The sequence below is a fragment of the Trichechus manatus genome, unplaced genomic scaffold, assembly GCF_000243295.1.
Source record: "Trichechus manatus latirostris isolate Lorelei unplaced genomic scaffold, TriManLat1.0 scaffold00129, whole genome shotgun sequence".
In the NCBI taxonomy this organism is placed as follows: Eukaryota; Metazoa; Chordata; class Mammalia; order Sirenia; family Trichechidae; genus Trichechus; species Trichechus manatus.
Window position 1 is genome coordinate 916,083 of NW_004444065.1, and position 13,174 is coordinate 929,256.

At 41.4% G+C, this 13,174-nt stretch overlaps 1 long non-coding RNA gene across 1 annotated transcript; it reads left to right on the forward strand.

The window, feature by feature from the left end:
• Window positions 1-717: 717 nt before the first annotated feature.
• Window positions 718-2,595, forward strand: LOC111822099 (uncharacterized). The gene is made up of 2 exons (XR_002825377.1): window positions 718-838; window positions 2,408-2,595. It is a non-coding gene; the product is annotated as an uncharacterized LOC111822099 (long non-coding RNA).
• Window positions 2,596-13,174: the final 10,579 nt, after the last annotated feature.

Consider the following 13,174-nt stretch of genomic DNA (forward strand, 5'->3'; position numbering starts at 1 on the left):
TTTTATTTGTGACATAACTGAGGACATACTGGGTGGGTGCTATCTGGTGGTATGAAAACTCTCACAGTTGCTCACCAGGTAAGTGGGTGACAGGAAAGTAGCAAGGCGGGTGTCTGGGTGATGCTGAGGCACTCCCTCCATCAGGGGGGTGGTGCAGTCAGCCGGGGGACATGTAGGCACTCTCCCAGGTGTTGGAGGGGCTGGTCAGGCAGCTGGTGGTCATGCAGGTGCTCTCTTTCATGGGGGAGGTGCAGGGTGTATGGCTCAGGGGCACAGGTGCTTTCCCAGGAGGGGAAGGAGCCGGGCTTGCTGCTGGGAGGACGTGCAGATACTCTCCTGGGTGGGGGAAAGGCAAGGTGGGCTGCGGGGTACAAAGATGCTCTCTCCAGCTGGGGAGGGTTGGGACGGTTGGTCAGGGGCTGTGCAGGCCCTTTTTTGGTAGGATAGGGTCAGGGCAGGTGGCTAGGTGTCACACATATGCTCTCCTGGGAGGGGGAAGGACGGGGCAGGTGGCCAGGGGTCACGCAGATGCTGTCTCTGGGAGGGAAAGGGTGGGGTTGGTGGCACAAGGGTGCACAGGTGATCTCTCCAGTGAGGGAGGGGCGGGGTAGGTAACTGGGGAAGGAGGGGTGAAAGAAGAAAAGGGGCATTCATCTATTGTTCCATGCTCACCACTTGCCCTACCAGTCAGGTACCACTGCTGGAGAGTTGCTGTGTCTCTGGGTCCTGGCTCCATCTCTGCACTGTGTATGCTGGGATCCCTGAAGCTGTTGTCCTCCTTCCTGTACTTCCCTTTCCCAGTTCCAATTTATGGCCTACTCACGTTTCTTCACTGCAGGTATGTTGACACAGTTTCTCTGTCTCCTGTTGGGAGATCTATGATGTTGTCTTCCTGTGTTCCTCACCCAGGGTCACAGCTGGCTTTGTCTCAAAATGGCCCCACCGTGCCAGGCTGTCTTACAAGTCACCTCTACTCCATATCTCTCCACATTTGCTGCTGTCATTCGCTTTCTTTTTCCAACTGGTGTTTGATCTAATTCTATATCCTTTCATTTGATGCTTAGGGTTTCAGGGTTGTTATCTGTGTCTGTTTCACTTTGTTTCTCAGGTCTTTGCTGTAGAGGGACAGCATGATGTGTCTGATTAGGTCACCATTTTCAAACATTGGTTCTTGAGATCCCAACCAAAAGACGTCTGGGATGGAAAGATGAATATGATTTGTGTGTGGGGTTGTTGAACTGTGACCTCCTGGTGTGCTTCACCATATAAATCAAAGAGATAGTCCAATATAATTATAGGTGCCAGAACTTCTTATTTAGATAATAACATTTGATTCTATTTAATCATCTTTATTCTATTAAATCATCTTGTTTAGCATATTTTCCTTCTCTAGACTGAAAACTGTGAGGTATAAAGTTTATGTGATAGTGAAGACATTGGCAATTGCAGTTTGAAATAAAACAGACACTTTTATTGGTTGTAACAGCTGTTCTATTTTAAAATCACAAGGAAAGGAGGAGGGAGAAATACTAGCCCAGCAGAAATGTGGTTGTGAAGAGCAAAAAATCCTAGAAGCACATTCTGTCGTTAGAAAAGTCCTGGGAGTGTCTCAAGCATCAGCTAAGCAATCCCTGTAGTTCTCCTTGCTTCAGCAACATATATGGCAGTAGGATGTTGAGCAAGAACCTGGCTTGAGAGGCAGAACACCTGTGACTTAGAGTCAGTTCAGCCACCCTCAGTGGATAAGCTGGAACCAATCATTTAGCCTCACTGGCCTTGATTCACTCTCTAAAATGAGGGTAATAATTTTAAAGGTTGGTGGTTTGAACCCACCAAAAGTCACCTTGGAAGAAAAGCCTAATGATCTGTTTCTGAAAGGTCACAGCCTTGAAAACCCTATGGAGTTCTGTTCTACTCTGCACACGTGGAGTCACTATGAGTCAGAATTGACTTGATAGCAACTGGTTTAGTTTCTTTGTTTGTTTATTTTAATATCACCTTTTTGCATGGTTCAATTCTTTCTAGCATTTAGGTTTTAGCTCAAATGATCCCTCTTCTTCAGAGAAACATTACCATCTGAAATTTTTATATATATTTATATATTTAAATTTATTTAACGTGTTAACATCTCTCAACTTGAGATGCATTTAACAAGTGCTGGTGTCTTACAGGAAACGCTGGTGGTGTAGTGGTTAAAGAGCTATGGCTGCTAACTAAAAGGTTGGCAGTTCTAATCCACCAAGTGCTCCTTGGAAACTCTATGGGGAAGTTCTACTCTGTCCTATAGGGTCGCTATGAGTCAGAATCGACTTGACAGCAATGGGTTTGGGTTTTTTTTTGTTTTGGGTGTCTTACAATGGCAGTGAACTAGGCAACAGTTATGATGTAGTTGTCATCACTTTTGCAGGTGCAAAATTGGATGTTATTCCTGGTGGACCTCCTGGACATCTGCCCCTCCTCCCACGTTGACAATTCAGTCAACAAATGACACCAGATCCTGGATCTTGCATATCTAAGGGAGAAGACTCAAGTAATTTTTTAAAGATGTATATTTGCTTCAGGAAGATTGTTTGTCCTTAAGTAAATACCAACTTTCCTCACCAAAAAAGAGAAAGCACCATTTATTCTCTAGAGGGATTCTCTTGTGATACAAATCCCACATCAGGTATAACTGTGTCACTGTATTTTTTATCATGTAAATTCATGTATGAATTCTAAGCTTCAAATTTGTTTAAAAAATTTAATGTAGCATACTTACACATATGAATAATATATATCTTCCCCAAGAATTTATCAAGAATATGACAGAAAAATTGAGATTTTGATCTTCAAATTGTTTGGTTTCCAAAGTCTAAGATGCTTTATTGTTCTGTTTATCCTAAAAATGAAAAAGTAGTAAAACAATAAACAAAAATCTCATTGACAACTGACAGTGAATTGATTCTAGGGTTTTGTCTGAGTTATCTCTTGCTTCCATAACAGAAATGTAAGTGGATGGCTTTAACAAACAGAAATTTATTTTCTCACAGTCTAGGAGGCTAGAAGTCCAAATTCAGGGTGCTCTAGGGGATGGCTTTCTCTGTTGACTCTAGAGGAAGGCCCTTGTCTCTTTGAACTTCTGCTCCTGGGAGATCTTCATGTAGGTTGGCATCTCTCTTTGCCCATCTCTACCACTTAGCTTGCTTGTTTAATCTCTTTTATATCTCAAAAGACATTGACTCAAGATACACCCTAATTTTGCCTCATTAACATAACAAACATAACCTAATCCTCATTAACATAATCTAATCCTGCCTTGTTAATATACCAAACACAACCCATCTACAAATGGGATTATAATCCCAGGCAGAAGTTAGGATTTACAATACATCACAAAATGGAGGAAAAGTACATCAGATCACAAAATGGAGGACAATCACACAATACTGGAAATTATGGCCTCACCAAGTTAACACATATTTTGGAGGGACACAATTCAATTAATAACAGGTCTGAAACTTGTATTCCTCCAGAAATGAATCTTTTGGGGATTCAAACTTTATCTCACTATTGCTGCCAGTTACTCTGTCACTGACCAAATTTATTTCAAATCTTTCTCAAATGGAGCCAGTGGTTTCGTTTGTAAAGTATTTGCTTCCTAGCTATACATTTTATGGGGTCTATTTGCTTATATTAAATTCAGTAGCTAAGCCCTCTGTGTTCATTTAAAAAAAAACATTTCAGAAGCTTGTATGACTATTGCATCTTCATTTTACTGAAGACTCTAACTTTGCTTCTGGAAATGTAGAAAAATAGCTCTCAGCAAGCATATTCTCTTTAAAACTCAGCATTAAGTTTGTTTTGTTTAGTTCTGGATTTTTTGCTTCTCACCTCCCAGGCAGCAATTTTATGTCTCACTATCTTGATTTTGTTTCAGATAGAGATGAAGTAGAAAAGATCTCCTTTCAGTTTGTACCCCTTTTCCTAGTTTTTGAATCAGTTTTTCTTACTCTTGACTTATTTATGGAATGTATATTATGTGTAAAATATATATAATATTGATGAAAAATAGAAATTTGAACTTCATTTCTGCTTTTTCTGTTTGGCAGCCTCTTTTCCAGGAACTGAACTGACCCTTCTTTCTATTCCCTCCAACCTCACCTGCCCTACTCCCATGCTCAACTCCACACTATCTACTTGATCCAACCCTCTCGGCCATACTGATACATTCGGGCCACCTGAGTCAAAGTTGGACTTACCAGAATCCCTCTACAGACATTTGGAATTTGGACTAAGAAATTCCAGACATATTCTGACTAGATTTTGGAACAGAGGAGAACTAAAATTAAGATTAAACTATAAATAATACAAGACAATGCATCAAGATGAAAACTCAGAAGATGTCAGTGAATACGTTTAACCTTGTAAACCAGGATGAAGGCCAAGCCAGTCTGTAGTTAGGAAAAACAAACCATTTGCCCTTGAGTCAACTCCGAGTCATTGTGACCCCATTTGTGTCAGAGTAGAACTGTGCACCACAGGGTTTTCAATAGTTGATTTTTCAGAACTAGATCACCAGGCCTTTCTTCCAGAACATCTCTGGGTGGACTCAAGTCTCCAATCTTTCAGTTAGCAGCCAAGTGCATTAACTGTTTCCACCACCCAGGGACTCCCCAGTCTGTTATAAGACAGAAGAAAAAAGCAGATGCAGAGATAGGAGTAGAGTTGGGAGATATAGTGGGGAAGCATTCTGGCCTGGCTGCATCCTGCCTTTGGACCATTTAAATTTCCTCAGCTTCCTTTTTTTGTTTCAGCTAGTGAGAGATGGTTCTATTACTACTAATAAAAGAAAGATGTTAACTAATATGGTGTCTTTTATATGCAAATTTAGAGGCACTTCTCCTACTTTCTTAGTTGTTTCTGTTAGATGGTAATGACCATGAAAAGACATTCCTTGGGGAACTTTCCTTCCTGTTTTTCCCAGCTCATTTGTATATGTTGAGTAGCTTAATCTTCTTTTCTTTTATTCTTGCCAGAGCAGTGTTACATATCTTTCTGTGTCAGGAGGGGAAGGGATATGCACCAAAATCAGAAAAGGCTGAAATGATCTGGGACCTATACATTATCTAAATTAAATTCTTTTCCAGGACAAAACTCCTCAAAGTGGAGAAACTACTGGTGACCTCAAATTTAGAAGGTTGCAAATAATAAATGCCAAAGAAAAAGAATACCCATATTTAAAGTGGAATGGGGGTAGGTGGGAATAGTCAGGAGATCTCAAAAAATAAGTGGTCATGTTCTTGAATACTTTGTAAAATAATAATAATAACCAAAAGACAGAACTCTAAAATTGTAAGTTAAAAGTTACCCAAGAGCCAGAGCCAACGTGGTGCCCTAGACAGATGCACCATGCGGTCCGTCTGCAGCAAAGACCTGAAAAACTAAGTAAAACAGACACAAGTGTCAGTCCTGGAACCCTAAGCATCACATGAAGGGATAAAGAACTAGATCAAACACCAAATGGAAGAAGAAACTGACAAAAAACAAAGAATGAGGAGAGATGCAGAATGGAGGTCCCTTGCCAACTAACACAGCACAGAGTCGCCATCTTGGAGTACAGCCAGCAGTGACCCCAGGCAGAGAGTATGGGAAGGCAAATTCACGGAGCTCCCAACAGGAGACACAGCAACTGCTAGCCAGAAAAATACGCTTTTCCACCCCTCACCCTTGTAGTGAGTTGAAGCAAGAACCCCCTATTCCAGCAGGTCCCACTGCTGGGGTCCACAATGAGAGCCCCCATCCCCGGCTCGACTCGCCCTTCCCTCTCCCGTCACATGGGTTTTTTTTCTTCTCTTTTCTTTCTCCCTCCCATCTAGCCCCATAGACTATCTCCCCCACTTCCCACTGGCCCCTCCTGCACTGCCACAGCTAGAGAACCACTGGACTGCTGCTGTCCCCAGGTCCACCCCATTTCCCATCATGCTGCCATTTTGTTTGTTTTTCTTTTTTCCTTTTCTCCCTTCTCTTTCCCCCTGTCATGGTTTGAATTTTGTCCCCCCAAAAATGTGTGTATCAGTTTGGCTGGGCCATGATTCCCAGAATTATGTGGTTGGCCTCCATTTTGTGATTGTAATTTTATGTTAAAGAGGATTAGGGTGGGATTGTAACACCACCTTTACCCAGGTCACATCCCTGATCCAATGTAAAGGGAGTTTCCCTGGGGTGTGGCCTGCAACACCTTTTATCTCTCAAGAGATAAAAGGAAAGGGAAGCAAGCAGAGAGTTGGGGACCTCATACCATCAAGAAAGCAGTGCCAGGAGCAGAGTGTGTCCTTCAGACTAGGGTCCCTGCGCAGAGAAGCTCCTAGTCCGGGACAACACCGAAGAGAAGAAGGCCAACAGAGAGAAAAAGGCTTCCCCTGGAGCTGGCGCCTTGAATTTGGACTTTTAACCTACTTTAACTGTGAGGAAATAAATTTCTCTTTGTTAAAGCCATCCACTTGTGGTATTTCTGTTATAGCAGCACTGGATGACTAAGACACCCCCTCTCACCTAGCCCCATACACCACCTTCCCCACTTCCCGCTGGCCCCTGCCATGCCGCTGACACTTGAAAGCCACTGACCCATTGCAGCCCAGATCTGCCCCACCCTCACCTGCAGGCTCCTGCTGCACCACCATTTTTTCTCTTTATTTTCTCCTTCCCACCTAACCCGGCAGGTCACCTCCTCTACCTTCCCACAAGCCCCTGAGTCTGCCCTGCCCCCACTCACCAGCCCCCACTGTGCTGCCATTTTTTTTCTTTTTTCTCGTTCTTCCTTCCTCACGCCTAGCCTCTCACCCCTTCCCACCAGTCCTCACTGCACCACTGTGGCTAGAGAGCCATCTGAGCACTGGCCTACTGCTGCCCCAGGTCCACCCCACCCCCACAAGTCAGCCCCAATCATGCCATTTTTTTAAATTTTGTTTCTTTTCTTTCTCCCTCCCACCTAGCCCGCTATGTCACCTCCCCTCCCTTTCCACCAGCTCGCAGCTCCACCCTGCCCCCACTCACCAGCCCTCACTGTGCTGTTGTTTTTTTCTGTTTTTCTTTTCTCCTTTCTCCTACCTAGCCCCATACACTATCTTACCACTTCCCACCAGTCCCTACTGTACCAGTATGGCTAGAAAGTCACTGGCATGCCACCACTCCAGGTCCACTTTGCCCTCACCCACAAGCCCCTGCAGTGCCCCCATCTTTTCTCTTTCTCAGTACCACGTAACCCAATACTCCACCTTTCCCCTTCCCGCTGGCCCCTGCCATGCTGCCGTGGCTAGAGAGTAACTGGACCACCACCGCTTAGGGTCAGCCCCCCCCCCCCCCACAGGCCCCTGCAGCACCCTCATCTTTTTTCTTTCTCCCTCCCACCTTACCCAACAAATCACTTCACCTCCCTTCCTACCGGCCCCCAGGTCTGCCCCTCCTGCACTTACCAGCCTTCACCATGCTGCCATTTTTTTCCCATTTTTAATTTTTTTCTCTCTTCCTTTTCGTCCTCCCGCCTAGCCCCATATGCAACCTCCCACCCCTTCCTGCCAGTCCATGGGTCCACCCCACCCCTACCCACCAGCTACAGCCACGCAATTTTTTTTCTTTTTCTTTCTTTTCTGTCTCCCTCCCACTTAGCCCCATAGGCCACCTCCCACCCTTCCCACTGGCTCCTTCTGTGCCTCCACAGCTAGAGCATACTTGGCACTCAGGCCCGCCACCACACAGATGCCAACTGCCCCTCTCCTCCTGCCACTTGACTAGCTGCAGAATGGTGAGAAGCAAGCCCGTACCACTCCCTGTGTGACACCCCTGCCCATCTGGCTAGGGGCTTTGAACACTCCCATACTACTGGACCAATACAGGAGGCAGACAGTGCCTGCCCAGTCTGCCCTCAGCTACTTCACCAAACCTGTGTACATTGAAGCAGGCTCGCCATGCCTACTGCTTCCCTGTTCACCCGGACAAGGTGACGAGAGCTATCATGCCCACAGATGAGCAAGCAGCAAAGCACATCAGCCCCACCCACCCTGACATATCATAACAGAGAAGCAGGATGAAAGAAGTGAACATATAATCAATAAATAAAGTAATACTTTAATGCCTCAGAGAGAGCAGATAATATCGAAACATATAAAAAAGCAGGACAAGATGACCTCAGCAAGTGGTAGAAGAAAAGGCAGTGGAAATACTTGATATGTAATTCAAAGGACTAATATTTAGGCCTCTCCAAGACATTAGGAAATAGATCAAGGAAAACACAAACAAAACCCAGGAAAAGTAGACAAAATCATGGAGAACACAGAAAAAAACAAGGAAAACACAGCAAAAATCAAGGAAAACACAGATAAAGCAATAGAAGGTTTATGAAAATAATACAAGAACAAAATGTCAAAATAATAAACAATTAGAAATTATACAACAACAGCAGTTAGAAATCCGAAAGATAACAAAATTTCAGAAATGCACAACTCAATAGAAGGTTTGAGGAGCAAATTTGAAACAATGGGAGACAGAATCAATGAAATTGAAGACAAATTCATGGACTCCACTTTATTGGAGTAAAAATCAGAAAAAAGAATGAAGAGAACCTAAGAAATTTGTGCAACACAATCAAGAACAAAAATTTGCACCTGACTGGAGTTCCAAAACGGGGAAAAAATGGAAAACACAGAGAAGATTGTTGAAGATTTGCTGGCAGAACACTTCCCAAATATCTTGAAAGTTAAAAAGCTGATCATCCAAGAAGCTTAATATAGGATAGACACCAAAAGAAAGTCACCAAGACATATCATAATCACACTTGCCAAAACCAAAGACAAAGAAAGAATTCTGATTGCAGCTCAAGAAAAACAAAAATCACCTACAAAGGGGAACAAATAAGACTAAACTCTGATTACTTGGCAGAAACTATGCAGGCAAGAAGGCAATGGGATGACATCTAGAAAACCTTGAAAGAGAAAAACTTCCAACCAAAAATAATATATTATGCAAAACTCTCTCACAGATATGATGGAGAAATTAGGACATTTCCAGATAAACAGTAGTTAAGGGAATTCATAAAAATCAAACCAAACTTACAAGAAATATTAAAGAAAGACTTTTGTTTAGAGAACAAACAACATGAGACAAAAACCAGAGTCTAGGACATAGGACAGCCTCATCCAGATACCAAACTAGGTAGAGAACTCTCAATAACAAAATAAAACTAAGAGACTTAAAGCAGGAAAACAGAGACATCAATCTGTAAATGACAACAACATCAAAACAATAAAAGAGGAAAAAATGGTGTAGGTATAGAATTTTCAAGTGGAGAGGAAGTCCAGGTGATATCAGGAAATAAAAGACTCGTTCAAATTTAGGAAGAAAAGGGTAAATTTCAAGGTAACCACAAAGAAAATTAACAAACCTACTCATCAAAATAAAAAATAAGAAAAACATAAAGTCCCAGTAAACACAAAATCTATAATAATGAAAGAAAAGAAAATCCACACAAAAAAGGAACTCAGCACAGGAAAGTAAGAGGAACAAGGAAAACATCAGCACCACAAAAAAAAAAAAAAAAAAAAAACACAACAATATGATGGCAATAAATTCATACCTATCAATAACCACACTGAATGTAAATGGATTAAATGTACTCGGAAAGAGGCAGAAAGTGGCAGAATGGATATAAAGACTCATAAATATGCTATCTATAAGAGACACACCTTGGACACAAAGACATAAATATATTAAAAATCAAAGGATAGAAAAAAATATATCAAGCAATCAGTAACCAAAAAAGAACAGGAATGGAAATACTAATCTCAGATAAAATAGGTTTTAAGACAAAGCCCACCATAAAAGACAAAAAACAAACAACCAAACCCATTGCCATCGAGTCATTTCTGTTTCAGAGCAACCCTATAGACAGAGAAGAACTGCCCCACAGGGTTTCCAAGGAGCAGCTTGTGGATTCCAGTGGCCCACCTTTTGGTTAGCAGCTGTAGTTCTCAACCACTGGACCACCAGGGAAACCCATAAAAGACAAGGAAGAACATTATATAATGATTACAAGGACAATTAACCAAGAAGACATAATCTTAATAAATATCTACACACCAAAGGACAGCACTCCAAAATATATAAAACAAACTCTAACAACACTGAAAAGGGAAATTGACAGTTCAACAATAATAGGAGACGTCAACAAACCACTCTCGGTAACGGACAGCACAGCTAGAAGGAAACTCTACAAAGATACAGGAGATCTAAAGGCCACAATCAAACAACCTGACCTCATAGACATATACAGAACACTCCACCCAACAGAAGCAAAGTAAGCATTCTTTTCCAACACACATTGAACATTCTCCAGAATAGACCACATTTTTGGCCAGAAAGCAACCCTCAATAAAATCCAAAACGTCAAAATAATACAAACCATTCCCTCTGATCATAAAGCCATAAAAGTAGAAATCAGTAACAGAAAGAGCAAGGAAAAAAAAATCAGATACGTGGACATTGAATAACACCTTGTTTAAAAACCACTGGGTAATAGAAGAAATCAAAGAGGGAATAAAAGATTCCTAGACTCAAATAAGAACGAAAACGTATCATACCAAAACCTTTGGGACACAGCAAAGGTAGTGCTCAGAGGTCAATTTATAGCAATAAATTCACACATCAAAAAGGAAGAAAGGGCCAAGATCAAAACTTTAGCCCAATGACTCGAACAAATAGAGAACAGAAAAATAAGCCCACAGGCACCAGAAGAAAGGAAATAATAAAAATCAGAGCAGAAATAAATGATACAGGGAAACAGAAAAACAATAGAAGCAACTAGACCTGAGGATGGTTCTTTGAAAACGTCAACAAAATCGACAAATCATTGGCCAAATTGTCAAAAGAAAAACAGGAGAGGAAGCAAATAACCCAAATAAGAAATGAGATGGTGGACATTACAACAGACCCAGCTAAAATAGAAAGGATCATAGGAGAATACTGTGAAAAGTTGTACTCCGACAAATTTGAGAACCTAGAGGAAATGGACAAATTTCTAGAAACATGCTACCTACCTAAACTAACACAAACTGAGCCAGAAAATCTGAACAGACCCAGAACAAGAGAAGAGATTGAAGAGGTAATTTTAAAAAAAGAAAGAAAGAAAAAAAACTCCTAACAAAAAGAAACTTTGACCTCGACAGCTTCACAGGAGAATTCTACCAAACGTTCAGAGAAGAGCAAACACCAGTACTACTCAAGCTATTTCAGAGCATATAAAGGGAAGAAATATCACGAATTTGTTCTGTGAAGCCAGCATAACAAAACCAGGCAAAGACACCACAAAAAAAAAAAAATTACAGACCAATGTCTTTCATGAATATAGATGTAAAAATTCTCAACAAAATTCTAGCCAATAGAATTCAGCATCATATCAAGAAAATAATACACCAGGACCAAGTGGGATTCACATAGGTATGCAAGGACAGTTCACCATTAGATAATCAATCAACATAATCCACCACATAAATAGAACAAAAGAATCACATGATCATCTCAATCAACCCTGAAAAGGCATTTGATAAAGTCCAACACCTATACCTGATAAAAACTCTCAATAAAATAGAACAGAAGGGAAATTCTCCAACATAATAAAGGGCATCTATTAAACGATTCAGGAAGCATCAAAAGAAGATGGAAGGAATACACAGAGTCAATGTACCAAAAAGAATTGGTTGAATTTCAACCATTTCAGGAGGTAGAATATGATCAAGAACCGATGGTACTGAAGGAAGAGGTCCAAGCTGCACTGAAGGCATTGGCTAAAAACAAGGCTCCAGGAATTGACAGAATACCAATTGAGATGTTTCAACAAACATACACAGTGCTGGAAGTGCTCATTCATCTATACCAAGAAATTTGAAACACAGCTACCTCACCAACTGACTGGAAGTGGTCCATATTTGTTCCCATTCCAAACAAAGGTGATCCAACAGAATGCAGAAATTATAAACAATATCATTAATATCACACACAAGTAAAATTTTACTGCAGATCATTCAAAAGTGGTTGCAGCAGTACATTGCCAGGGAACTGCCAGAAATTCAAACCAGATTCAGAAGAGGACGTGGAACAAGGAATATCATTGCTGATGTCAGATGGATCTTGGCTGAAAGCAGAGAATTCCAGAAATATGTTTACCTGTGTTTTATTGATTATGCAAAGGCATTCAACTGTGTGGATCATAACAAATTATGGATAACATTTTCAAAAAATGGGAATTCCAGAACACTTAATTGTGCTCATGAGGAACCTATACTTAGACCAAGAGGCAGTCTTCTAACAGAACAAGGGGATACTGAGTGGCTTAAAGTCAAGAAAGGTGTGTGTCAGGTTGTATCCTTTCACCATACTTATTCAATCTGTATGCTGAGCAACAAACGGAGAAGCTGGACTATGTGAAGAAGAATGTGGCATCACGATTGGAAGAAGACTCATTAACAACCTGAGATATGCAGATGACACAACCTTGCTTGCTGAAAGTGAAGAGGACTTGAAGTACTTATTGATGTAGTCAAAGACTACAGTCTTCAGTATGGCTTACATCTCAACATAAAGAAAATAAAAATCCTCACAACTGGACCAATAAGCAACATCATGATAAATGAAGAAAAGATTGAAGTTGTCCAAGATTTCCTTTTATTTGTTTCCACAATCAATGTCCACGGAAGCAGCAGTCAAGAAATCAAACATACTGCATTGGGCAAATCTGCTACAAAAGACCTCCTTGAAGTGTTAAAAAGCAAATATGTCACTTTAAGGACTCAGGTGTGCCTGACCCAAGCCATGGTGTTTCAGTCGCCTCATATGCATCTGAAAGCTGGATGATGAATAAGGAAGACTGAAGAAGAGTTCATGCCTTTGAATCATGGTGTTGATGAACAATATTGGAAGAAGTAAAGCCAGAATGCTCCTTAGAAGCGAGGATGGTAAGACCTCATCTCCAATATTTGGACATGTTATCAGGAGGGATCAGTCCCTGTAGAAGGACATCATACTTGGTAAAGTAGAGGTTCAGTGAAAAAGAGGAAGACCCTCAATGAGACAAACTGACACAGTGGCTGCAGCAGTACGCTCAAGCATAACAAAGATTGTGAGGATGGCACAGAGCCAGGCAGTGTTT